The 25,747-nt window shown below is 42.0% G+C and overlaps 1 non-coding gene and 3 pseudogenes across 1 annotated transcript; all 4 read left to right on the top strand.

The window, feature by feature from the left end:
• Positions 1–918: 918 nt before the first annotated feature.
• LOC149152263 (18S ribosomal RNA) lies at positions 919–1,747 on the top strand (annotated as a pseudogene; the record flags this gene model as incomplete).
• A 5,623-nt stretch (positions 1,748–7,370) lies between these two features.
• On the top strand, positions 7,371–8,649 carry LOC149152264 (18S ribosomal RNA; annotated as a pseudogene).
• Positions 8,650–11,368: 2,719 nt separating this feature from the next.
• Positions 11,369–11,522, top strand: LOC149152265 (5.8S ribosomal RNA). Its single transcript, XR_016263930.1, has one exon. It is a non-coding gene; the product is annotated as a 5.8S ribosomal RNA (ribosomal RNA).
• A 269-nt stretch (positions 11,523–11,791) lies between these two features.
• On the top strand, positions 11,792–13,655 carry LOC149152266 (25S ribosomal RNA; annotated as a pseudogene).
• The last annotated feature ends 12,092 nt before the right edge of the window (positions 13,656–25,747 follow it).

The following is a 25,747-nucleotide window of genomic DNA, read 5'->3' on the forward strand; positions in this document are numbered from 1 at the left end:
AATTTCTAAGAGAGGTTGTGGGCTTGTTTGGCCTTGTTTTATTTCCTTCCATTTCGTTTGCATTGAGGCTACCACAGGCGATCACATGATCGAGGTCCATCGTTGCTGCTGTCTGGGTGGACTCCTAGGTGGCCTCTGTGTGGGGAGGGGAGGGTTGGGGGGCATTTCTAAGGGAGGTTACGAGCTCAGTTTGTCTTGTATTATTTCCTTCCCTTGCCTTTGTGTCGAGGCTGCCATAGGCGATCATCCGATCGAGGTCCACTGTTGCTGCTGTCTGGGTGGACTCCTAGGTGGCATCGGTGTGTGGCGAGGAGGTTTGTATGGCCTCTCTATGATAGGATTTGTGGTCGGTCATCCTCTTTTTATTTCCTTCCTTTTCCTTCGCATTGAGGCTACCACAGGCGATCGAGAGATCAAGGTCCATCATTTCTGCTGTCCGGGTGGATTCCTTGGTGGCCTTGGTGCAGCGCGGGGAGGTTTGGGGCTCATTTATAATATAGAGGTTGCATGGTTGGTCGTTCTCCATTTGTTTCCTTTGCATTGAGGCTATCACAGGCGATTGGGATATCGAGGTCCACCATTTCTTTTGTCTGGGTGGACTCCTAGGTGTCCTCGATGCGGGGCGTGGAGGCTTTTGAAGGCATTTCTAAGGGACTCGGTGACTGATCGCTCATTTTCTTGTTGTTTGGAGCATGGTTGCAAACTATGGAGTGGCCTTGGTGCATTTTGGCTTGGCAGGTCTACCCATTTGTTCGCCATGTCCTTGGCATGTTGCGTGTGCTTCCTTCTTGGGATGTAAGAGGTGCAAGGCATAAAAGTTTTACATGATATTTTGACATCTCTTTGACTTGATGGGTGTTTAGGTTGGCTCTTGGTAAGAGAGTGCCCAAAATGCCCTTTGAAGTGGGAGGGTGCTACCCGATTGATCCTACCAGTAGTCATATGCTTGTCTCAAAGATTAAGCCATGCATTTCTAAGTATGAACTAATTCAGACTGTGAAATTGCAGATGGCTCATTAAATCAGTTATAGTTTTTTTGATGGTACCATACTACTCGGATAACCATAGTAATTCTAGAGCTAATACATGCACCAAGTCCCGACTCTTTGGAAGGGATGCATTTTTTAGATAAAAGGCCGGCACGGGCTTGCCCACTTCTCCGGTGAATCATGATAACTCGACGGATCGCACAGCCATTGTGCTAGCGATGCTTCATTCAAATTTCTGCCCTATCAACTTTTGATGGCAGGATAGAGGCCTACTATGGTGGTGATAGGTGACGAAGAATTAGGGTTCGATTCCAGAGAGGAAGCCTAAGAAATGGCTACCACATCCAAGGAAGGCAACAGGCATGCAAATTACCCAATCCTGACATGGGGAGGTAGTGACAATAAATAATAATATTGGGCTCATCAAGTCTAGTAATTGGAATGAGTACAATCTAAATCCCTTAACGAGGATCCATTAGAGGGAAAGTCTAGTGCCTGTAGCCACGGTAATTCCAGCTCCAATAGCGTATATTTAAGTTGTTACAGTTAGAAAGCTCGTAGTTGGATCTTGGGTCATAAAGGTCGGTCCACCTACTCGGTGTGCACCTGCCCTTCCATCCCTTTTGTCAACGGCGTGATCTTGGCCTTAATTGGTTGGGTCATGGCTCTAGTGCTTTTACTTTGAAAAAACTAGTGTTATGAAACCAGCTCAAGAAAAGATAGAAAATATAGATCAACGCCTTAGAATTCAACCTCTTCGAGGGGGCAACCTCCTTTACATTACATAAATGAACAATTCTTGGATGATTCCAATGACAAAACCTCCTTTTTATATATAGGAGTCTAAGGAGTCACAATATAATCTAGCCGACCTAACAATAATAATATAAAGCCACAAAAATAACAATAGAGGGATTCTATTGGGCACAGTAATAACAATATGGGGGCAATAGGGGCACAACAATATTAATAAGGGGTATAACTACAATAGTAATGGGGTAATCACTAGTATTATAGGGACCCAAAATGCCCCTCTCCTTCAAAAAAGTGTTGTCCTCAATGCTTGAGTAGTTCTGGATACTTCTGTATAAAATTCTCATCCTCCCATGTGGAATCTTCAACGGATAAGTTCTTCCACTTGATAAGATACTCTGAAATTGAACGATTTCGTAGCTGTCGAGTTCTTGTTTTTGTGACTGCTTCCGGTTCTAATATAATTTTTCCTTCCTTGTCAAGTTCTGGCAATATTGTTTGAACTGGGAGCTTGTCGCCTATAACCTTCTTTAAACATGAAACATGGAAAACTGGGTGCAATTGAGAAGCTGCAGGAAGCTCCAATTTATATGCCATAGTACCAATCTTTTGCAACACCTTGTACGGACCATAATACTTTGGTGATAATTTATTATCCTTCTTTGCTTGCTTGAGGGACATTTGCTTATATGGTTGTAGCTGTAGGAATACCCAATCACCTACATCAAAATTTCTTTCACTGCGATGTTGATATATCTGTTGTTTCATTATATTCTGTGCCAACACGAGGTTATCCTTTAAGAGTTGGAGGACTTCTTGTTGATGTTCGATGTGATGTTCCACTGCCTGAACCTTAGAATTTTCTCTTAAATATGATGTGATGGATGGTGGTTGATACCCATAAAGTGCCATAAATGGGGTCATTTTTGTTGTTGTATGGAAGGAAGTGTTATACCACCATTCAGCCAGAGGCAACCATTTGACCCATTGTGTCTGTTTATCAGATACAAAGCAACGAAGATATCCTTCCAAACATTTGTTTACTATCTCAGTTTTCCCATCAGATTGAGGATGATAAGATGAGCTATGAGCTAACTGAGTACCAAGACAAGAAAATAATTATGTCCAAAAATTTCCAGTGAAAATGGGATCTCTGTCACTTACAATAATCATTGGGTTTCCATGTAGCTTTTGAATTGTTTCCATAAATGCAGCAGAAAATGTACTGGCTTTAAATGGATGTGATAATGCACAAAAATGCGCATACTTGGTAAGTCTGTCAACTACCACCATTATGACACTCTTTCCCTCAGACTTGCGTAAACATGTGATAAAATCCATTGAAACCTCCTCCCAATGTTGGCTTGGAATGGATAAAGGTTGTAATAGACCCAGTGTCTTAATTGTTTCAACTTTATTTTGTTGGCAAACTAAACATTCCACCACAAACTTTTGAATATCTAATTTAAGGCCATCCCAAAAAAATTCCTTCTTAACCCTGTGGTAAGTTTTTAAAAATCCCGAGTGCCCTCCTAAGGGAGAAGTGTGCAATTCCATAATAATCTTTTGTTTTAGTTGGGAATTCTTACAAAGGTATAAGCGATCTTTGTACCATAACGAATCATTTTGCCAGCTAAATGTATCAGACGTACTAGAATCTTGTTGTAACTTTCGAATAAGTGCCCACACTTCTTCCTCATTCTTCCATTCCTCCCTTGCTTCGTTTATCCAATCTGGTTGGATAATAGAAATGGCGCACAACAATGCTTCCACATCCTCATCCTTTCTTGAGAGTGCAACTGCCACCAAATTTTGCTTCCCTTTTTTGTAGATGATTTCAAAGTCATAACCCAACATCTTTGTGACCCACTTTTGTTGCTCTTCAGAGGATAATCTTTGTTCTAAAAAGTATTTAAGGCTATCATGATCCGTTTTTACCTTGAATTATATTCCCATTAGGTAGGGTCGCCATTTCTTAAGTGCATGGAGTATTGCCAAAATTTCCTTCTCATAAATAGCTTTGCTTAAAAACTTTCCCTTTATTGGACGACTTTCAAAAGCAATGGGTGTTTCATCTTGAATTAGAACAACACCAATTCCATTTCCTAAAGCATCACATTCCACAATAAAGGTTTTCGTGAAGTCTGGTGTAGCTAAGACCAGTGCTTGGCACATTGCCTCTTTAAGATGTTCAAAGGCCTTTGTTGCTTCCAGAGTCCATGAAAATGCATCTTTCTTCAATAATGTTGTTAGAGGTGCTGCTATTCTCCCATAATTCTTAACAAACTTGCGATAATACCTTGTCAACCCAAGAAATCCTCGCAGATGCTTTATGGATGTGGGGATTTTCCATTCATTAATGGCTTTAATTTTGCTAGGGTCTACCTTAACTCCTTCATGAGATACAATATGACCCAAATATTCCACCTCCTGGACTCCAAAGAAAAATTTGGATCTTTTTGCATATAATTGTTTCTCCTTCAATAGTTGTAGCACCCTGTCAACATGTTCAACATGATCCTTCCAAGACTTGCTGTAGATTAGTATATCATCAAAAGATACTAACACAAATTTTCTAAGGAATGGTTTGAAAATTGAATTCATCAAACCTTGAAGTGTTGAAGGTGCATTGGTAAGGCCAAAAGGCATGACCAAAAATTCATAATGACCCTCATGAGTTCTAAATGTTGTTTTTGGAATGTCTTCAATCTTCATTCTGATTTGATGATATCCTAAACGAAGATCCAACTTGGTGAAATAAATTGATCCATGCAATTCATCCAGTAATTCATCAATGACAAGAATGGGGAAGTTATCTTTAATAGTGAGCTTGTTGAGCTCCGTATAATCTGGACACATGCGCCATGATCCATCCTTCTTGTGCACCAATACTACTGGAGGAGAGAAAGAACTTTGACTCAGTTGAATTATACCAGCCTCTAGAATTTCTACAACCATACGTTCAATTTCACTCTTTTGGACATAGGGATATCTGTATGGCCTGATGTTTAGAGGGACACTTCCTGGAATCAGATGAATAGCATGATCATGATCGCACATAGGTGGGAGACCTTTGGGAGTCTCAAATACCTTGGAATGATTGTCCAAGACTTTTTGGAGATATGGAGAAATAGATGATTTCAATGTGGAAACATCTAGCGAGCATAATTGTGCAATTACACCTCTTTTCTCCTTTTTTAGAAGCTTTGTCATACCATTAGAGTTGATTATCTTTCCTGGTTTCCCTGCAATACCCCTTAATTCAACTTCCTTTCCTTCCATAGAAAATTTCATGAAAAGTTCTTGAAAATTAAAAGCTATTGTACCTAGGGATTGTATCCATTGGACTCCTAGTACAACATCAACACCTCCCATTGGAATAGAAAGCATTGGGATAGTCAATACATATTCTCCCATGGATAGCTTGATATTATGGCACTTTGCAGAGCAATTTATTGTTCCTCCATTTGCAATCATCACTTGACACTCTGGTGCTGGATATAGGAAGCAATTCAATTCTTTTGCTACCTTACAATGAATAAAATTGTGGGTGCTTCCTGAATCAATCAAAACTATTACCTTTTTCTTCTTGATTTGTCCTTCTATCTTGATGGTTTGAGGAGTGGTAATTCCCACCAATGCATTACAAGATATGGTCAGATTTATTTGTTCTTCCTCTAGGCTTTGTTCCTGGAGTATATCCTCTTCTTTTGACCTTTGTTGCTCCTTTTCTTCTTCCTCTTCACAATCTATGTAGAATAATTTTTTCTCAGCACACTTATGACATTTAGTGTATTTTCTATCACAACTATAACAAAGCCCTTTTGCTCTTTTTTCTTCCAATTGTTGTGGTGTCAACCTTATAGGTTGTGGAAGACTAGGGGCAAAAACACTTCCGTCTTTATAGTTGTGAGTGGTATGCTTCCTGGTTGCCATAATTTTGCTTCCCATTTTTCTTGCTAACCTGAATACCTTCTCTAATGAATCAGGTTGCGAACATCAAGTTGGATATTATCCTTTAAAGACCCTATGAACACATCAATCCTATGCTCCTCTGGAATATCTTTTACCCTTATGTTCAATTTTTGGAACTCCTCAATGTGCTCCATTATTGAACCCTTTTGTTTGAGACTTATCAATTAGCTAAAAAAAGTGTTGCTTTTTGTATCCTCATAATGTGCTATCAATTCTTCCGTAAAAATTGCCCAAGTGATAAATTGTTTACGAGAGCAAAGCCATTGATACCATACAAATTGATATGGTTCCAAATATAAATTTTGCATACGTACCTTTTGTGTGTTTTGCACATTATTGAGATTGAAGAATTGCTCCATCTGTAATATCCATGTGGCAGGATCCTTGCCATCAAACTTCCTCATATCGATTTTTGGAATATGGTGAGTCTTCAATCCAACATTAGCGTCTATGGAATCATGATTAAAATTTCTTTTATTCTCATCATGAGTTTCCTTTAGTACCCTTTCACCCTTAGTGCCCATTTCTTGTAGCAACTTATTCATATTTATCTTCAATTCGTCCATGTCTGTCTTCAATTCTATCTTCAAATCATCCATCTTAGCTTCCACGTCAATCATCTTAGCTTCTACGCCTTTATTTAAACAGTCCATCTTAGCTTCTACACCTTTCTTTAAACCATCCATCTTAGCTTCTACATCTTTCTTTAAACAATCCATCTTAGATTCTGTTCCTTTTTGTGTAAGGGACAATTTTTGCACTTGACCTTGTAATTTTGATATATCATGTTGCATTTATTCCTCGTCTTCATGAGTCATGCTAGAGATTTCAGGTTCCTTACTAGATGTTTGCATTTTCTTTCCTCGGGGCATCAGTTACCAATAATAATTCTCTACTATGCCCTTTGAATTCCTTCAAAATAAATTTTCAAACCAAGCTTAAGAAAAAATTTAAGAAAATCTACACACCTTTTTTCACTTTGTAGGATCTCGATATTGCCTCTGATGTATCTCTGTACTTTCCAATCATCTAGTTTTGAATTTATGACCTGTAGTATCCCTCTATGTCCTCTTTCTAATGCCACAAGTCTGACACAAATTGGATTCTCCAAGGAAGAGTTATGCGAAATCTCCCACAATGACTTGATTATAGACTAGTTCAGTAGAGCGAACTTGTACGACATGCCACGAGTCACTGTTTCAACCTTTGGATCTGACAAATGCGTACAAGAAACTACAGTCCATCCTATTTCTGTACCTTCTTACGAAATTTCAATCCTATCCCCAGAGAGAAAGTTATGATGATTTTCCCTAGGTCACCTGTTTGGAATGTAATTCAGGAGTCTGCAAAAAGACCAAATTCCTCAAATCATATCTCCACAAATATGGTGTGAAAAGCTCTAAAATTTGGACCCAAGGTTCAGCATGATTTCTTCTCAAATGGGTTTTTTATGCGACTTCTGAAACATCACAGAAAAAAAGTTATAGCGAAAATTCCACGATGACCTCTTTGGAGCAGCGAAACCCTAGAATCCAAAGCTCTGATACCAAATGTTATGAAACCAGCTCAAGAAAGGATAGAAAAGATAGATCAACGCCTTAGAATTCAGCCTCTTCGAGGGGGTAACCACCTTTACATTACACAAATGAACAATTCTTGGATGATTCCAATGACAAAACCTCCTTTTTATATATAGGAGTCTAAGGAGTCACAATATAATCCAGCCGACCTAACAATAATAATATAAAGCCACAAAAATAACAATAGAGGGATTCTATGGGGCACAGTAATAACAATATGGGGGCAATAGGGGCACAAAAATATTAATAAGGGGTATAACTACAATAGGAATGGGGTAATCACTAGTATTATAGGGACCCAACAATTAGAGTGCTCAAAGCAAGCTTATGATCTGAATACATTAGCATGGGATAACGTGATAGGAGTCTGGTCCTATTGTGTTGGCCTTCGGGACTGGAGTAATGATTAATAGGGACTATTGGGGGCATTCATATTTCATTGTCAGAGGTGAAATTCTTGGATTTATGAAAGACAAACCACTGCGAAAGCATTTTCCAAGGATGTTTTCATTAATCAAGAACGAAAGTTGGGGGCTCAAAGACGATCAGATACCGTCCTAGTCTCAACCATAAATGATGCCGACCAATGATCGATGGATGTTTCTCTAAAGACTCCACCAACACCTTTTGAGAAATCAAAGTGTTTGGGTTCCAGGGGGAGTATGGTCACAAGGCTGAAACTTAAATGAATTGATGGAAGGGCACCACTAGGAGTGGATCCTGTGGCTTAATTTGACTCAACACGGGGAAACTTACCAGGTCCAAACATAATAAGGATTGACAGATTGAGAGCTCTTTCTTGATTTTATGGGTGGTGGTGCATGGCCATTCTTAGTTGGTGGAGCGATTTGTCTGGTTAATTCCAATAATGAACGAGACCTCAGCATGCTAACTAGCTGCGCGAAGGTTCCCCTTTGCGACCAGGCTCAGAGGGACTATGGCCGTTTAGGCCATGGAAGTTTGAGGCAATAATAGGTCTATGATGCCCTTAGATGTTCTGGATGGCATGCGCGCTACATTGATGCGGCCAACGAGTTTTTCTTCCTGGTTTGAGAAGACCAGGAAATCTTCTCAAATTGCATCGTGATGGGGATAGACCATTGCAATTATTGGTCTTCAATGAGGAATTCCTAGTAAGCGTGTGTCATCAACTCATGTTGACTACGTCCCTGCCCTTTGTACACACCACCCATCACTCCTATCGATTGAATGATCCGGTGAAGTGTTCAGATTGCATCAACGATGGTGGTTTGCCACCGTCGACATCGTGAGAAGTTCATTGAACCTTATCATTTAGAGGAAGGAGGAGTCATAACAAGGTTATCGTAGGTGAACCAGTGGTAGGATCATTGATAGTAGGGGTTTCATTTTTTGGTTCGAGTTAGTTGGGTTTTGATTGCAATGTGGGACTATGTGGTGTTGTCTGTAGGGGAGCGGGTTTGGTGTTTGGTGGGAACATTGTGGGTTGCTTGTCTTGAGGTAACACTTGTTTTTTCGTGTGTGCTTGCAAGCCATGCTTGTGCTTGTCCCACCCATCCTTTGTTTTTCTTTATGCCCAATGTGTTTCTGTAGGGGGTTCAGAAGCTTGTTTCTTGGGAGCCCTTCCGACGATCTGTTTGGCCGAGCATGGTTGCTGCAGTTGAGGTTCTTGGGAAATAAAATGGATAAATTCAAACTCATTCGTAGCGGTGGTGCTCAGTATTTTTTTCGTTGGAAGGCATGGGCCAAGGGTGTGGGCTTCCATGGTTGGTTCTATAAAAAAGGTGGCAGTGGTTTATGTGTTTCTTGGGTGAGCTTTTTTGCTGGTGGTTGGGCCGAGGGAGTGGTTGCACGTGCGCCTGGTAGCTCAAACCTTTCGTGAGGGAAATGGTCGGGGTGGGGTCAGTATGGGATGGATGAAGAGTGGTTCAACCCATTGGGCTGGCCACCCTAGTCCCTCCCAACTGTTCCTCGACATGCCCTCGCAGAAGGGTTGGATGTCCAGGTAATGAAAATCCCCTCCCTCGGTTTGAGCTCCATCGAGATCGCAATTTTTCCTGCCAATAGGCATGAGGGTGGCAATATTATCTTGTGCCTTTGCCATTGAGGGAATTCCTTGTCCTCTCATGAGCCACTCCCCTTCTAAGGTAAAAATAAGTAGCGGGTTGTGTCTTTGTTCCTCCATTTGGATTGTGGGTTTTTTGTGGGACTTGGTCATTTCTTTGTTTCGTGGTGTGCACTTTGCGGATGTCCCTCTCTTTAGTGACCTTGCACCATCGATGTATTTGTGGCCCGCAGCTTTCTCCAGCATTGAGTTTCGGACCATGAAAACTACTCTTTGGAGTTTTATTTTTGACCCATGTTGACTTTCTTGCTGGAAAGGCTGTTGGGTGTTTTGTACACGGATGGGTGCAACATCGGGGTGGGTTGGTTATTAGTAGTCTATTTTTTGTTTGAAGCCTTGTGCGAGGTTGGGGGGTTGTTTACCTCTCAGTAACGTGCTCCAGACAATGGTCACATTGCGGCCCTTGTCTTTTCTAGTGCTCGAGTTTAGGTTGTAATTTTATTTGCTTGGTTGTTTGATTGTTGTTTGTTATGTTGTAAAGCTAGAAAGGGTGTTTTGTTGTAATGTACGTGGGAGGATGTGAAGAGGTGGGATGCTTTTTGATTGGGTGCCTTGTTTGATTTCTTTTTGGTTAGCGGACATCTACTCAGCATGCTATTTAGCTTCTCTCTTTCCTTGGGATCTTTGTTTCTTTGGTGTATTTTTCTTCCTTTCTTCCTTTTGCCCCTAGCTTTGTGGAGAAGAGGTGGGATTGTTGTGGATTAGTGTTTAGGAAGGATGAAAAGCAGTGCGAGTTCTCGAGGTGGCCACCCTAGTCCTTCTCGATCACTGTCCCCTACAGTTCCCCCCCTTTTTGGAAAGGTGCAGGGTTTGGGAAGCTTTTTCTATATTTGAGCCTCCCCTTGTGAGCTGGTAGCCATGTTTGATATCTCTTGCTTTCATGTTGTTTTCTTCCCTTCTTGATTTTGGGCCCTAGCTTTACACAGAAAAGGTGGGATTGTTGTGGATTAGTGTTTAGGAAGGACGAAAAGCAGTGTGATTTTCGGGGGTGGCCACCCTAGTCCTTCTTGATCGTCGTCCCCTGCAGTTCCCCCCCTTTTTGTGAAGGCACAGGGTTGGGGAAGCTTGTTCTCTATTTGAACCTCCCCTTGTGAGCCAATAGACACGTTTGATATCTCTCTTTCTTTCATGTTGTTTTCTTCCCTTCTTCCTTTTGGCCCCTAGCTTTATGGAGAAAAGGTGGGATTGTTGTGGATTGGTGTTTGGGAAGGATGAAAAGTAGTGCGAGTTCCTAGGGTGGCCACCCTAGTCCTTGTTGATCGCTGTCCCCTATAGTTATCCCCTTTTTGCAAAGGCACGGGGTTGGGGAAGCTTGTTCTCTGTTTGAAGCCTCCCCTTGTGAGCTAGTAGCCATGGTTGATATCCCTTTCTTTCATGTTGTTTTCTTCCCTTCTTCCTTCTGGCCCCTAGCTTTACGAAGAAAAGGTGGGATTGTTGTGGATTGGTGTTTAGGAAGGACAAAACGTAGTGCGAGCTCCTGGGGTGGCCACCCTAGTCCTTCTCGATCGTCATCCCCTTCAATTCCCCCCTTTTTGCAAAGGCACAGGGCTTGGGAGGCTTGTGCTTTGTTTGAGCCTCCCCTTGTGAGCCGGTAGCCATGTTTGATCTCTATTTCTTTCACCTTGTTTTCTTCCCTTCTTCCTTTCGGTCCCTAGCTTTACAAAGAAAAAGGGGAATTGTTGTGGACTGGTGTTCGGGAAGGATTAAAAGTAGTGCGAGCTCCCGGGGTGGCCACCCTAGTCCTTCTTGATTGTTGTTCCATGCATTTTCCCCCTTTTTGCAAGGGCATGGGGCTCGGGGAGATTGTTCTCTATTTGAGCCTCCTCCTGTGAGGTGGGTAGACACCTTTGTTTCTCTTTCTTTCATGTGTTTTTATTCCTTTCCTCCTTTTGGCCCTTAGCCTTACATTTGTTGTGGGGGTGCCACTATTTAGTGTTGTGGTAGATTTTTCGGTAATACGTGGAAACAACTCTCGGCAACGAATATCTCGACTCTTGTTACGATGAAGAACGTAGTGAAATGCGATACTTAGTGTGAATTGTAGAATCCCATGAATCATTGAGTTTTTGAAAGCAATTTGTGCCTGAGGCCTCAGTCAAGGGCATGTCTATCTGGGCATCACATCCCATTCAAACACGCTCCCTGCAATATGTTAGGGAACAGCGGAGCTGGTCATCCATGCCCAATTTGTGCAGTTGGTTGAAATACGTCAACCAATGTTTCGTGACATACGTCGGCGAGTAGTGATCTTGTCCCCTTGGATGGGCAGTCGGTGTTAGCTGATGTGGGCTTTGTGTGGCATCGCTTGAACTTATTTTGCTCTCTCTTATTCTCCCATCGGGTAGGGCAGATTTATCTCCAACTTTGTGACCTCAGCTCGGGCAAGAACACCTGCTGAGTTTAAGCATATAATTAAGCAGAGGAAAATAAACTTACAAGGATTCCCCTAGTAGCAGTGAGCGAATCGGGAAGATCCCAGGATGAAAATCGAGCGGCAACGTCGCCTGAATTGTAGTCTGTAGAAGTGCCCTCAGCGGTGGACCTGGGCCAAGTCCCTTGGAAGGGGGCACTTGAGAGGGTGATAGTCCCGTCGGGCCGGGACCCTGCTGCATCATGAGGTGTTGTCGGCGAGTCAGGTTGTTTGGGAATGTAGCCCTAATTGGGTGGTAAATTCCGTCCAAGGCTAAATACGAGCAAGAGACCGATAGCGAACAAGTACCGCGAGGGAAAGATGAAAATGACTTTGAAAAGAGAGTTAAAGAGTGCTTGAAATTGTCGGGAGGAAAGCGGATGGAGGCTATTGATGCATCTTGGTCAGATGTGGAACGGCTCAAGCTGGTCCGCCGCTCGACTTGAGGTGCAAACCAACACGGCCTATTACATTGTCACAAGAGCAGGTGGATTACTGCCTATCGGTTTTCCATTGCGATGGTTGAGGAATGAAGCCTGCACCCTTGTGGCTGGCCATGTGCACCTGCGCGCTCATGGTGTTGGTTGGCGGGCTTTCCATTCGACCCGTCTTGAAACACGGACCAAGGAGTCTAACATGTGTGCAAGTTGGCGGGTTTGAAATCATGCGAGGCGCAAGGAAGCTGACGGGTGAGATCCCCTCTCTAGGGGGGTGCATCATTTACAACCTTGAGCTTATGCGAAGGGTTCGAGCGCGAGCACACCTGTTGGGACTCGAAAGATGGTGAACTATGCTTGAGCAGGGTGAAGCTAGAGGAAACTCTGGTGGAGGCTCATAATGATACTGACGTGCAAATCATTCATCTGACTTGGGTATAGGGGAGAAAGACTAATCGAACCATCTAGTAGCTGACTTCCTCCGAAGTTTCCCTCAGCATAGCTGGAGCTCATGTGTGAGTTTTATCAGGCAAAGCAAATGATTAGAGGCATTGGGGGCATAACGCCCTTGAACTATTCTCAAACTTTAAATAAGTAAGAGGGTGCGGCTGCTCCATTGACCCGCATCATGGAATTGAGAGCTCCAAGTGGGCCATTTTTGGTAAGCAGAACTGGCGATGCAGGATGAACCGAAAGTCGAGTTACGATGCTAAATTGTACTCTAACCTAGATCCCACAAAGGGAGTTGGTTGATTAAGACAACAGGACGGTGGTCATGGAAGTCAAAATCTGCTAAGGAGTGTGTAACAACTCACCTAATGAATCAACTAGCCCTGAAAATGGATGGCATTGAAGCACGCAACCTATACTTGACCATCAGAGCAATTTCCTGGCTCCGATGAGTAAGAGGATGTGGGGGTTGTTGAGAAACCTCTTGCGTGAGCTTGGGTGGATCGGGACCTGGTGCAGATCTTGGTGGTAGTAGCAAATATTCAAATGAGAAATTTGAAGACTGAAGTGGGGAAGGTTCCATGTGAACAGAACTTGGACATGGGTTAGTCGATCCTAAGAGATGGGGAAGCCTTGTATCAAGGGTGCACTCTGCACAAGCATTGAAAGGGAATTGGGTTAATATTCCCGAACTGAGACATTGCAGCAAGAAGCAACATTAGGAAATCTGGAGACGCCATTGGGGGCCTCGGGAAGAGTTATCTTTTCTTTCTAACAGCTTTCCCACCCTGGAATCGGTTCACCCAGAGATAGGATCCAACAGCTAGAAGAGCACTACACGTTTTACGATGTTCGGTGCGCCCTCTGGGGCCCTTGAAAATCTGGAGGACCGAGTACCATTCATGCCCGATCGTACACATAACCACATCAGGTCTCCAAGGTGAACAACCTCTGGTCAATAGAACAATGTAGGTAAGGGAAGTCGGCAAAACGGATCCGTAAAGCTAGGGGCTCAAAGGAAGAAGGGAAGAAAACAACATGAAATAAAGAGAGATATCAAACATGTCTACCAGCTCACAAGGGGAGGCTCAAATAGAGAACAAGCTTCCCCAACCTCGTGCCTTCGCAAAAAAGGGGGAACTGCAGGGGATGACGATCGAGAAGGACTAGGGTGGCCACCCCTAAAACTCGCACTACTTTTCATCCTTCCTGAACACCAATCCACAACAATCCCACCTTTTCTCCGTAAAGCAAGGGGCCAAAAGCAAGAAGGGAAGAAAACAACATGAAGGAAAGAGATATCAAACGTGGCTACCAGCTCACAAAGGGAGGCTCAAACAGAGAACAAGCTTCCTAAACCCCGTGCCTTTGCAAAAAAGGGGGAAAATGCAGGGGACGACAATCGAGAAGGACTAGGGTGGCCACCTAGTAGATGTCCACTAACCAAAAAGAAATCAAACACAACACCCAATCAAAAAGCATCCCACCTCTTCACACCCACCCAAATACATTACAACACAACACCCTTTCTAGATTTACAACATAACAAACAGCAATCAAACAACCAAGAAAATAAATCACAACATAAAATTGACCACTAAAAAAGACAGGGGCCACGATGAGACCAGTGTCTGGAGCACATTAATGAGAGGTAAATAACCCCCCAACCTAGTAGAAGGCTTCAAACGAAAAATAGACTACTAATAACAAACCCACCCAGTTGTTGCACCCCTTCGTGTACAAAACACCCAACAACCTTTCCAGTGAGAAAATTAATGAGGGTCAAGAATCAAACTCCAAAGAGGAGTTTTCATGGGCCGACACTCAATGTTGGAGAAAGCCACAGGCCACAAATACATCGATGGTGCAAGGCCACTAAAGAGAGGGGCGTCCACAAAGTGCACACCACGAAACAAAGAAATGACCAAGTAAGCATCATGAGGTAGGGAAAATGGGTCACACGAATTTCGTTTGGGTGGGTCAGGTCGGCTCGCCCAGGGTGGGTTGGGTCATGTCATGTTGTGTGTGGATGCCTGGGAACACGTGGTTGTGCCAAAAATTCTAAGTCATTAGTTCCCGTTTGTCTTTTACACGTTCGTGCGACCCATTTTCCCGATGCTCCCTCGGGCCTTCATTCGGGTCGTGCACCCATGGAAACCCCAAATTTCATTCGGCCCCTGCACACATGGAAACCCCAAATTTCGTTAGGGCTGGTCGAGTCATGTCGTGTGTGGGTGCTCGTGCAAACGCGTTCAGGCGAGCCGAGTCGGGTCATGTTGTGCCATGTATCGGTGCTCGGGAACATGTGGTCGTGCAAAAAATGCTAAGACGTGACCACCTGTGTGCCTTCTGCATGTTCGCACGACCCGTTTTCCCAACGCTCCCTCATGCCTTCTTTCGGGTCGTGCACCCATGGAAACCCCACATTTTGTTCGGGCGGGTCGGGTCGTGCACTCATGGAAACCCCAAATTTCATTTGAGCGGGTCAAGTCGTGCCTTGCGTGGGTGCTCGGGCACACGTGGAAGTGCCAAAAATGCTAAGTCATGACCCCCCGTGTGCCTTCTACACGTTTGTGTGGCCCATTTGCACGATGCTCCCTTGTGCCTTCATTTAGGTTGCACACCCATGGAAACCCCAAATTTCATTTGGGTTGTGCATACAAGGAAACCCCAAATTTTTTTTTGGTCGGGTCATATCGTGTCATGTGTGGGTGCCCTGCAAACGTGTTCAGGCGGGTTGGGTCATGTCGTGCCATGTGTGGGTGCCCGGGCACACATGGCCGTGTGAAAAATGCTAAGTCGTGACCACCCATGTGTATTCTGCATGTTCGTGTGGTCCTTTTGCCTGATGCTCCCTCGTGCCTTCGTTCGGGTCGTTCACCCATAGAAACGCCAAATTTTGTTTGGGTTGTGCGCCCATGGAAACCCCAAATTTAATTCGGGCAGGTTGGGACATGTCGGGTGTGGGTGGCCATGCAAACGCGTTGGGGCAGGTCGGGTCGGGTCGGGTCAAGTCGTGTCATGTCGTGTTGTGTGAGGGCGCCTAGGGCACATGTGGCCATATCAAAAACACTAGGTTGTGACCAGGGGTGGGCTTTGTGCACGATCGTGCTGCCTGTTTACCCAACTCTCCCTTGTGCCTTCATTTTGGTCGTGTGTCGGATCCCATGTAAACTCGTTCACACGGGTCGTGTACTGTGTAAACACTCGTTTGGGCGGGTCGTTTTCCATGTAAACTCGTTCGGGAAGGTCGTTTGCCATGTAAACTTGTTCGGGTGGGTCATTTGAGGGCAGCCATGTAAACTCTTTCAGGTGGGTCATTTGAGGGTGCCCGTGTAAACTCGTTCATGCAGGTCATTTAAGGGCGCCCGTGTAAACTTGTTTTGGTAGGTCGGTTGAGGGTGACCATGTAAACTTGTTCGGGCAAGTTGTTTTCCATGTAAACTCGTTCAGGCGGGTCGTTTTCCATGTAAAATTGTTCAGGAGGGTCGTTTGAGGGTGCCTGCGTAAACTCATCCGGTCATGTCATTTAGTGTGAGGGCGTGCTTGGGCAAATGAGACCGTATCAAAAATGCTAAGTTGTGACCTGGGGTGGGCTTTGTGCATGTTCGTTCAGCTTTTTTTCCTAGTGATCCCTTGTTCCTTCGTTTCGATAGTCTGGGCACCCATGTATACTCGTTTGGGCGGGTCGTTTGAGGGCGTCCATGTAAACTCATTCGGGCAGGTCATTTGAGGGTGTCCATGTAAACGCATTCAAGCGGGTAGTTCGAGGGCGTCAATGTAAACTCGTTTGGGCAGGTCGTTTGAGGGCATCTGTGTAAACTCATTTGGGAAGGTCATTTGAGGGCGTCTGTGTAAACTTGTTTGGGTGGGTCGTTCGAGGGTATTTGTGTAAACTCATTCAGGCGGGTCGTCCAGGTGGGTCTATCATGCGGAAAGAGTCAATTTTGTGAACAAAACCGACCTCCCTATAAAACAAGGCTTTTCTAGTGACAAACAAAACAATCAAGCACTATCTTTCCCTAAATATGCATTTAAAATAAAAGCAACCAGGTGTTTAAGGCTTACCTTTAGTCCAGCGCTGTTTGTAGCAGCCAAGCCTCTTCGATCTAGATGAACTCCTTCTCCTTGAAGCCTGCATTCACTAACAAGAAAACGATTACATAGCACCTGAATAACTCATATAATAAAACATATTCATCATAAAGACCAAGGAGTTTATGAAACAAATTATATATAACAACTTGTTGAGAAAAATGAACTTAATTGTATTAATTGGAAACAAAAGAAACCATTACAACCAGTGCCTTGGTGTTTTGCAGGTCCCTCCCAGGGTCCAGCAAGAGTTCTCCTCTACTTTGATCAGCTCACCCACTTCCAAATGAAGCTAAGAAAGGAATGGGATCTCTCCTCTCAAGCTCTCTAAGGGAGTCCTAATTTCAACAACATCTACCCTTAGGAATGTTCAGCTTTCAACCTCCCCTCCCTCTGGCCCAATGCCTGTATTTATAATGCTTTGGAGGAAGTTAAACAGGTCCACCATCAATGGGATAAGCCCCTTTTTCAAAGGGATAGCTCCCCTCTTCATGGGATAAGTTCCTCTTTCATTGGGATGCATGAACCATCTGGAGGCGCTCAATCCACGTCAAACCATCTTCTAGAATGCTCTAGAATTGACCGCAAGTAAGTTTTTTGAAGTGAAACTTGCGCCTTTTGACTTTTACAGGGGTACGCACCCACCCCTTTACAGACAGAGCATACAAGTACGTAGGTATTATGTACTTGAGGTGCGGGCCCGCAGGTAAGAGTAAGAGAAAGTGCGGAACCAGAGTTATATTGATTTTTTAAAGGTTTTCTCTCTTTTTTGGAGTTTGACATGAGGAGCAGAGGTATAAGACTTGCCAAGGAGGAAAGTATGGTTATTGATGGAGCCATACTGACTGCAAATAGTCATGGTGACAAATTTTAGTGTAATAGATTGCCCCCTAAAGTGCGAGGTCTGTAGTATATTAGGGTTTTATATTATCTAGGAAGGGTGAAGCACTTTATCATTTCGAGGATTATCTTGTGGAGAGCCCAGTCGGAACCTGCAAATATTCAACACAAAATACATATATGAGATCATATCATCGCTGAGGTAGGCATTCCCATACTCAGATCAAAAACTTAACTAACAAACTAAGTACTGCTCTGATATAGGAATGATTTCGCAATACATCATAATCATAGACATATGTAGACACAGTATGGACGCAGCCATCTGCTTATAATTAGTCTACTGTATAATGAATACAAAACTCCTCGCAGCCTGGATGGCGGAAACTAGATCCAGGGTCTTCATTTATGCTTCCCGAAATAGTACGATTCTATCCATGCGAATAAATGAGTTGATGTCGAACATGGTAGAAACCACTTGATTACCAGTCAATGATGTAAACTGTTAACAAGTGTGAGAGAAACCACCAGTGATGTCAATGGTTCTCAAAGTACCCAGTACAATCCATGAGATGTGAGTAGATGTGTTGATGTCGAACATGTCACGGAATCCTTCGATCGAAAGTCAATGATGTAAACTATCGTCAAAGGCGAGAAACCTGCCATTGAGGCATGCAGATTTCAAGGTACTGATGATTCCTAGGTCATCTTTCTAGATAATGTGCTGATGTCGATAGAAAGTGATCCGTCGTAGGCAAGCCCACAACACGAAATCATAGATCAAGTTGAAGAAATGTAGCTGTAAGGACTGACTCAGGGATGGTTGAGATGGATGACAGATATCTTGCAGATGAATGGTTTATTTGCAAGATTCCTCTTGAACACATAACGACACAACAGATGGGTTGGTGACAATTGACCCAAAGTTAATACCCAGAAACCGGCTGAAGACTTTCAATGTGGTTTGGTCAACTGTTAGGCAAAGGATTTCCCAACCCAGGTGAATGAAAAGTGTCGTGTTCATGAGTGGTGATAAGGTTTTTCCGAGACAAAGTATAACAAATAGGCTCATTTTCCTCTCTTTTCCCCCACCATTTCTGGCAAGTACCTCTTTATTTTTTACAAGCTTGAGGAGGATAACATTTGCTTGATTATAAGCTCATCCTTCGGATGAGTCCAACTTAGTTTAGATTCGAACCCTAAGAAGGAGTGGTCCATTCCTGTTTGTAATTGAACAGGTCCTTTACTGTGAAATTTTAACGAGTCCAGTATAGGAGAAACTCGGTGTTTTTCAATTTTAGAGAGTCTGAAAAACTTAAGAAGACTCCAGGGTTGACATTTTTCGTAAATTTGTGTCTCCCAAGCCCGAAAAAATATAAAATAATACTTGAGAGAACCGCTTGATCTTTACGACCAAGGAGTACTTTCATGATTAGTGTCTCTGATCTGAAAAGTAGAAAGCAATCAAGGACACATCGTTTTATTTCCAATATCGAATTTGAAACGACAAAAATCCGGCAATCTTTTCATGTTTTTACGGTCGCAAAAGAGCTGTAAGTGGACCGTCTCTTAATTCCGTTTTAACGAGTGTAAAAGAAATGCTCGGAAATCTTTTCATGTTTTAGGAGTTAGAAAAGGGCTTCAAGATGACTCTAAGGTTTCACTTTTTCATAAGTTTTAACGAGTTCGAAAAAATGATAAAAATGTACTCATGGTTTTCACTTTTTCGTAAGTTTTAATGAGTTTGAAAAAATGATAAAAATGTACTCATATGGCCGACTTTCAATTTAATTTACGAGCAGGAAAAGACGGAAAGAACTCCGCATTTTCATTTGTTTTACGAGAATGAAAGATAGCAAAATAATCTCGGTATTTTCATGAGTTTAACGAGTCTTGAAAATAACTGAAATTGACTCGAGATAGGTTTCCTTTTTACAAAATCTTGGAACAGAGAAAAACTATGCTTCAGAGTAGTTTCATTTTTACACAAGCTTGAAACAGAGAGAAAACTGTGCTTGATGCCCCCTAAGCGTAACTGCTAGAGCACATGCCCCCCAGCTTCATTTCATTCAACTAAGTACAAGCTGGATGGAATGAAGGTTCATGTACGAGATCATTTGAAAGACTCGACCTAAAACTGTCAGAAAATTATGCAAAAACTAAAATAACTAACCTAAATATACAACTTAACATTTATGAGATCTAGTCAAACTCTCAACTCAATTAGAGGAGGATTTGTTTCATTTTTTAACGAGCTTGACACAGGAAAAGAAATATGCTCGGATTCGGTTTCATGTTTACGCAAGCTTGAAATGAAAAACTATGCTTGTTATAAGTTTGCATGCCCCCAGCATAATGATGCAAATCAAGGTACGTGCCCCCCAAGCTTCATTGCATTCAACCAGGTGGATGAAATGAAGGTTTAATTTTGAAATCTTGGAAAGACTCGTGGGAGTTGTTTCATTTTTTAGTGAGGTTGACACAGGAAAAGAACTATCCTCAAAACCCTTGTTTCATTTTTTAAACGAGCTTGACACAAGATAAGGAACTATGCTCATAACTACTCTCTACAATCTACCTATATAACCTATCCTTGTTTCATCTTTTAACGAGGTTGACACAAGACAAGGAACTATCCTCGAACCTGATTCATTTTTTAACGAGGTTGACTCAGTAACAGGAACTTTCCTCGAAACATCCAATTTCATTTTTTAACGAGGTTGAGAGAGGAACAAACTATCCTCGCTTCTACTCTCTACAATCTACCTAACAAAAACTCTACTCTAAAAACCTTGATTCATTTTTTAACGAGCTTGACACAAGACAAGGAACTATGCTCATGACGCCTTGTTTCTTTTTTTAACGAGCTTGACACAAGACAAGGAACTATGCTCTAAAATCCTTGTTTCATTTTTTAATGAGCTTGACACAAGACAAGGAACTATGCTCTAAAATCCTTGATTCATTTTTTAACGAGGTTGACTCAGTAACAGGAACTATCCTCTAAAAACTGATTCATTTTTTAATGAGGTTGACACAGGAAAAGAACTATCCTCAAACTCACTAATTCATTTTTTAACGAGGTCGACACAGTAAAAGGAAGTTTCCTCGAACAAATACTTTCTACAATCTACCTATATAACCTAAAACCTACCTGATTCATTTTTTAATGAGGTTTACTCAGTAAAAGGAACTGTCCTCATACCAACTAATTCATTTTTTAATGAGGTTGACACAGGAAAAGAACTGTCCTCATACTAACCTGTTTCATTTTTTAACGAGGTTGATACAGGAAAAAACTATCCTCGCACTCACTGATCATGGCTTCCAAGAGATCTTCATCAGAAGGAAGAATAGTTCTCTGGAAGGAACACATGTCAAGGGACTCAAAAGGGATAAGAACATCACGTTCAAGTAATGCCATAGAGTTTTCCATGTCAATTACCAGATCTAAATCAAAGGAAGATGAGCAAGCAGTGAGAGGCTCACTTACATCGGTAACTGAAAACATGGGACCAGATGCCACATAATTAACCCGTGGCGGGGTAGATACCACTTTAGAATCAGGAACATTTAGGGGTGTCATATTATTGGTAGTTGAAACAAGACTAGTGAACGAAAGCTGGTCTACAGTCACAATACTGCCATTGTGAGGGAAAGACATCACACGAAAGAGTGTCGATACGACAGCTTTCATTGCATAAACATAGTCTCGCCCAAGGAGTAAATTGAAATCCAAGGGACCTTGAACTACCATAAGATCAATATAGACAGTTTTACCTTCCAAGGTAATGGAAAAATTAGGAAGGATCCCTAAAGGTTCACTAATGGTTCTGTTAAAAGCTTTCAGATTCTGCGTAATAGGCGCAAGCTGAGGGGAACCCAAAGCTTTCCAAACAGTTGAGGATAAAATACTAACAGAAGCACCTTCATCTACCTGAGTACGATGTATGTCCCTACCACCAGCCTTGACAATGATTTGGAAAAGGATGGAGGAAGGAAGACGAGGTTCTGTCAGTCTATTCCAATCAAAGGAAAAGACCTCAGTACTTGGAGGGGGTTCTGTAGAAACAGGTGAAATGCCCCCCGGCATAGAAGAATCTGATGTAACAAAAAGAACCTGAGCGGTATGAAGTTTACTCTCTAAAGGGAAAGTGGGATCGACCGAATGTGAAATTGAATCGACCACTTGATCAACTAATGGATCATCAACCTGAGTGACATGAGTTTCACTCTCCAATGGAAGAGTGTGATCGACTGTACTTGAAATTAGATCAATCACTCCGTCAGTTGACGGTAGGTTGGGAGAAAGTTTAAGGTAACCAATTGGAAATTCTTGCTATGGAACAGTAAGGTTTTCCAACAATTTTGAGGCTTCATCCATGTGAGGGCAAATGTGAGTTTGATGACTCCCTTTGCATAACTTACAAGGAAACCTAACTTTACCCTTTTTCCTAGGAACTTGACTATCACTGGTTGATGGATCAATGGAAAGTTGATGAGATGTTTTTGACCATACTTCCAAGACCTTTGGAATACTAGGACAATTGACAAGGAATTGGTCACCCTTACAAAGCCTGCAAGGGTATTTGGGTTTACGATGCGTGTTAGAGGTTTCCACAACACAACTAACACTTACAGCCATGGTTGGTTGGTTAACTTCTTTCTTATCTTGCTTCTTCTTCTTCTTCTTCTTCTTCTTCTGCTTCCCTTTTTTCTTCTTCTTAGACACCTGGTTACTAGCGTCAAGGATTTTACCAAGCAAAGAGGAAGAAATGGAGGAAGAAAAATTAGGTGAAGAGGGTAAAGGGTCAACAGAAGGTTGGTGATGTTGAGATGGTGAACTCTGTTGAGGTGAAGAATTCGGTTGAGGTGGAACAATTGGAGTATTTGGGGCCAACGAAGCTGAAAATAACCATATCGGTAATCCTATTATAAATCCAGGTAATGACAAAGTAGCCATATAAGGAGGACCAACATTTCCAAAGAAAGGAAAAGTACTAAGATCCTCGTTAAGAGAGGTTCCTAGGTTGGTAAATTCCAGAACAGTTGCCATTATATTCAACTTCAGTGAATTTTATTAACAATTTAAAAATAAAATTAACAATTAACAATTCACAATTCACACCTATAGTCTCTAAAAGTAAAAACAAACAAATTAACACGCACTATCAAATCTAGGAGTCAAACCACACACAAACAGTAACTTTCCGTACCGAAAACACTAGTTGGTGATGAAATCCAACGTCGCAGAATTCAATACAGAAATAGCGGTTAGAACAGTTACCCCGGCAACCTGCTTAATGAATAGACTGGCACAAGTTCCTCCACTTAACCGTCTTGAGTGAAGAGAACCCCCCAGAAAATCCAAGTGAGTCTAGCCGATGTCTGCTCCAGGTATAGTGGGATCTTCCCACCACTGTCACCTCAGGAAGAGTCCTAAAGAATATGGCCACTAAGGTTACCAACAGAGACAAATATACCTGGGGGAACAGTCTACGATCCGATACGCATGCAAGGGCAGAGTAGCAAGCTCAATCCCCTTGAAGGCTCCTTGACATAATCCAAGGTTTACCAACAAGTGACCCCAGGCTCCTCGACAATGGTTAATCCGAGGTTTACCGTTTTTAATACGTGAATATCTGGCGTTGTTCCCAATGAGGAAGGATTGATTCCCACACTGGTTCGGACACGATCTCGTGCTTCTCCTTTAAGAGGAGCTTTCCCAGAGCATAAATGCAACAATTGGATTTCTTCCCCACCACAAGATACAGCTACTTGTTTGCTTTTACTGTCTTGGAGAGTTAATTACTCTCCTACTCCAAGACACTAGCCTAAGCTATGTTGGTGTATCAGAGCCCTAGAAATGTAAAAATTACTAGATGAATTTTAATTAAGCGCTGTGTTATTTAGGCTGTTATTACTCAAATGGGTAAATGGATACGAAACCAATGGTGTTATGACCCAACTCAAAACTGAATGCAATCGAATATGATAATGTAATCTTTTCAATTCGATGAATCCTAACTAAGGTAAGGAGAGAGTTTCCATTCACTTCCAACAATGCAAGAAATTGATCACTAAGAGAAAATATAACAAATTCTCTAATGCACTAATTTCATCAAGAAAAACTAATGCAAATCATTTCCAAAAAGTTTTTTATTTTTATTTTTGTGTGTTAAAAACAAGAATAAAAATATGTAAATTCAAATCAAAGAAAGCTGATCTAAATCTACGATTGATTTTTCAGAATGTAAACTATGCAATTGTAATCTATGCACAATTCACTTGAAAAGTATGCAAATGTAATCTATGCACATTTTTCATTCATATTCCGAAAATGAGAATTATAATTATGCAAATGTGATCTATGCAAGAGAATTCTCAAGCACAAGATGATTCTAATGTAATCTAAGAACCAATCAAGTGCAAGTCAAGAAAATTGGGTGAGAGTTCCAAAGATCAAAAAATAAAAATACTCAAAGGCGATTAACACTCATACACAATTTAGCCCCCCCCGGCGAATGAGGGGGAATTTTTTTTGCAAAAACAAAAGCAAAAAGATGCAAAATTGTGAAAAGACTGAGACAAACCTCCAAGTAATGACCAAAGGAAATAAAATTAAGAATTTCTCAAAAAAGAGACTCAAAACACCCAATTGATAAAAGCTTAAAGCAGGAATGCCAATGAAATTAACCAAGGAAAGTTTTTGACAGGGAACAAGCAGGTCTGGGCAATGGCTAAAACCTATAAACAAATTCTAAACTGATAAAAAAAAAGAAAAATTTAAAATTTTTCAAAATTTTGACAGGGTACGCAGGCAACCTGTTTACACAGGTACATCCACGCTCTGTGCACAAAGCAAAAGTGTGTACAAGTACGCACTGTGCTTAACTCAGAGGGTGCGTACCTCTCCCAAAACTATGAAAAATGAAAACTAACACAAAATTAACTACATTCACCCAATCCCACAATCATCAAGTCAAAAACAGAAACAAATCAACGTTTCTCAAATCAAAGTATCAATCAAAAGATAAATCAATCAAATCCATGGATTCCCCAATGGAGTCACCATTTTGTCATGCGGAAAGAGTCAATTTTGCGGACAAAACCGACCTCCCTAGAAAACAAGGCTTTTCTAGTGACAAACAAAACAATCAAGCACTATCTTTCCCTAAATATGCATTTAAAATAAAAGCAACCAGGTGTTTAAGGCTTACCTTTAGTCCAACGCTGTTTGTAGCAGCCAAGCCTCTTCGATCCAGATGAGCTCCTTCTCCTTGAAGCCTGCATTCACTAACAAGTAAACGATTACATAGCACCTGAATAACTCATATAATAAAACATATTCATCATAAAGACCAAGGAGTTTATGAAACAAATTATATATAACAACTTGTTGAGAAAAATGAACTTAATTGTATTAATTGGAAACAAAAGAAACCATTACAACCAGTGCCTTGGTGTTGTGCAGGTCCCTCCCAGGGTCCAGCAAGAGTTCTCCTCTACTTTGATCAGCTCACCCACTTCCAAATGAAGCTAAGAAAGGAATGGGATCTCTCCTCTCAATCTCTATAAGGGAGTCCTAATTTCAGCAGCATCTACCCTTAGGAATGTTCAGCTTTCAACCTCCCCTCCCTCTGGCCCAATGCCTGTATTTATAATGCTTTGGAGGAAGTTAAACAGGTCCACCATCAATGGGATAAGCCCCTTTTTCAAAGGGATAGCTCCCCTCTTCATGGGATAAGTTCCTCTTTCATTGGGATGCATGAACCATCTGGAGGCGCTCAATCCACGTCAAACCATCTTCTAGAATGCTCTAGAATCGACCGCAAGTAAGTTTTTTGAAGTAAAACTTGCGCCTTTTGACTTTTACAGGGGTACGCACCCACCCCTTTACAGACAGAGCGTACAAGTATGCAGGTATTATGTACTTGAGGTGCGGGCCTGCAGGTAAGAGTAAGAGAAAGTGCGGAACCAGAGTTATATTGATTTTTTAAATTCTTTATCTCTTTTTTGGAGTTTGATATGAGGAGCAGAGGTATAAGACTTGCCAAGGAGGACAGTATGGTTATTGATGGAGCCATACTGACTGCAAATAGTCATGGTGACAA

The sequence above is a fragment of the Pinus tabuliformis genome, chromosome 9, assembly GCF_031772625.1.
Source record: "Pinus tabuliformis cultivar Carrire ecotype Pingquan chromosome 9, CPIR1, whole genome shotgun sequence".
Taxonomy (NCBI): domain Eukaryota; kingdom Viridiplantae; phylum Streptophyta; class Pinopsida; order Pinales; family Pinaceae; genus Pinus; species Pinus tabuliformis.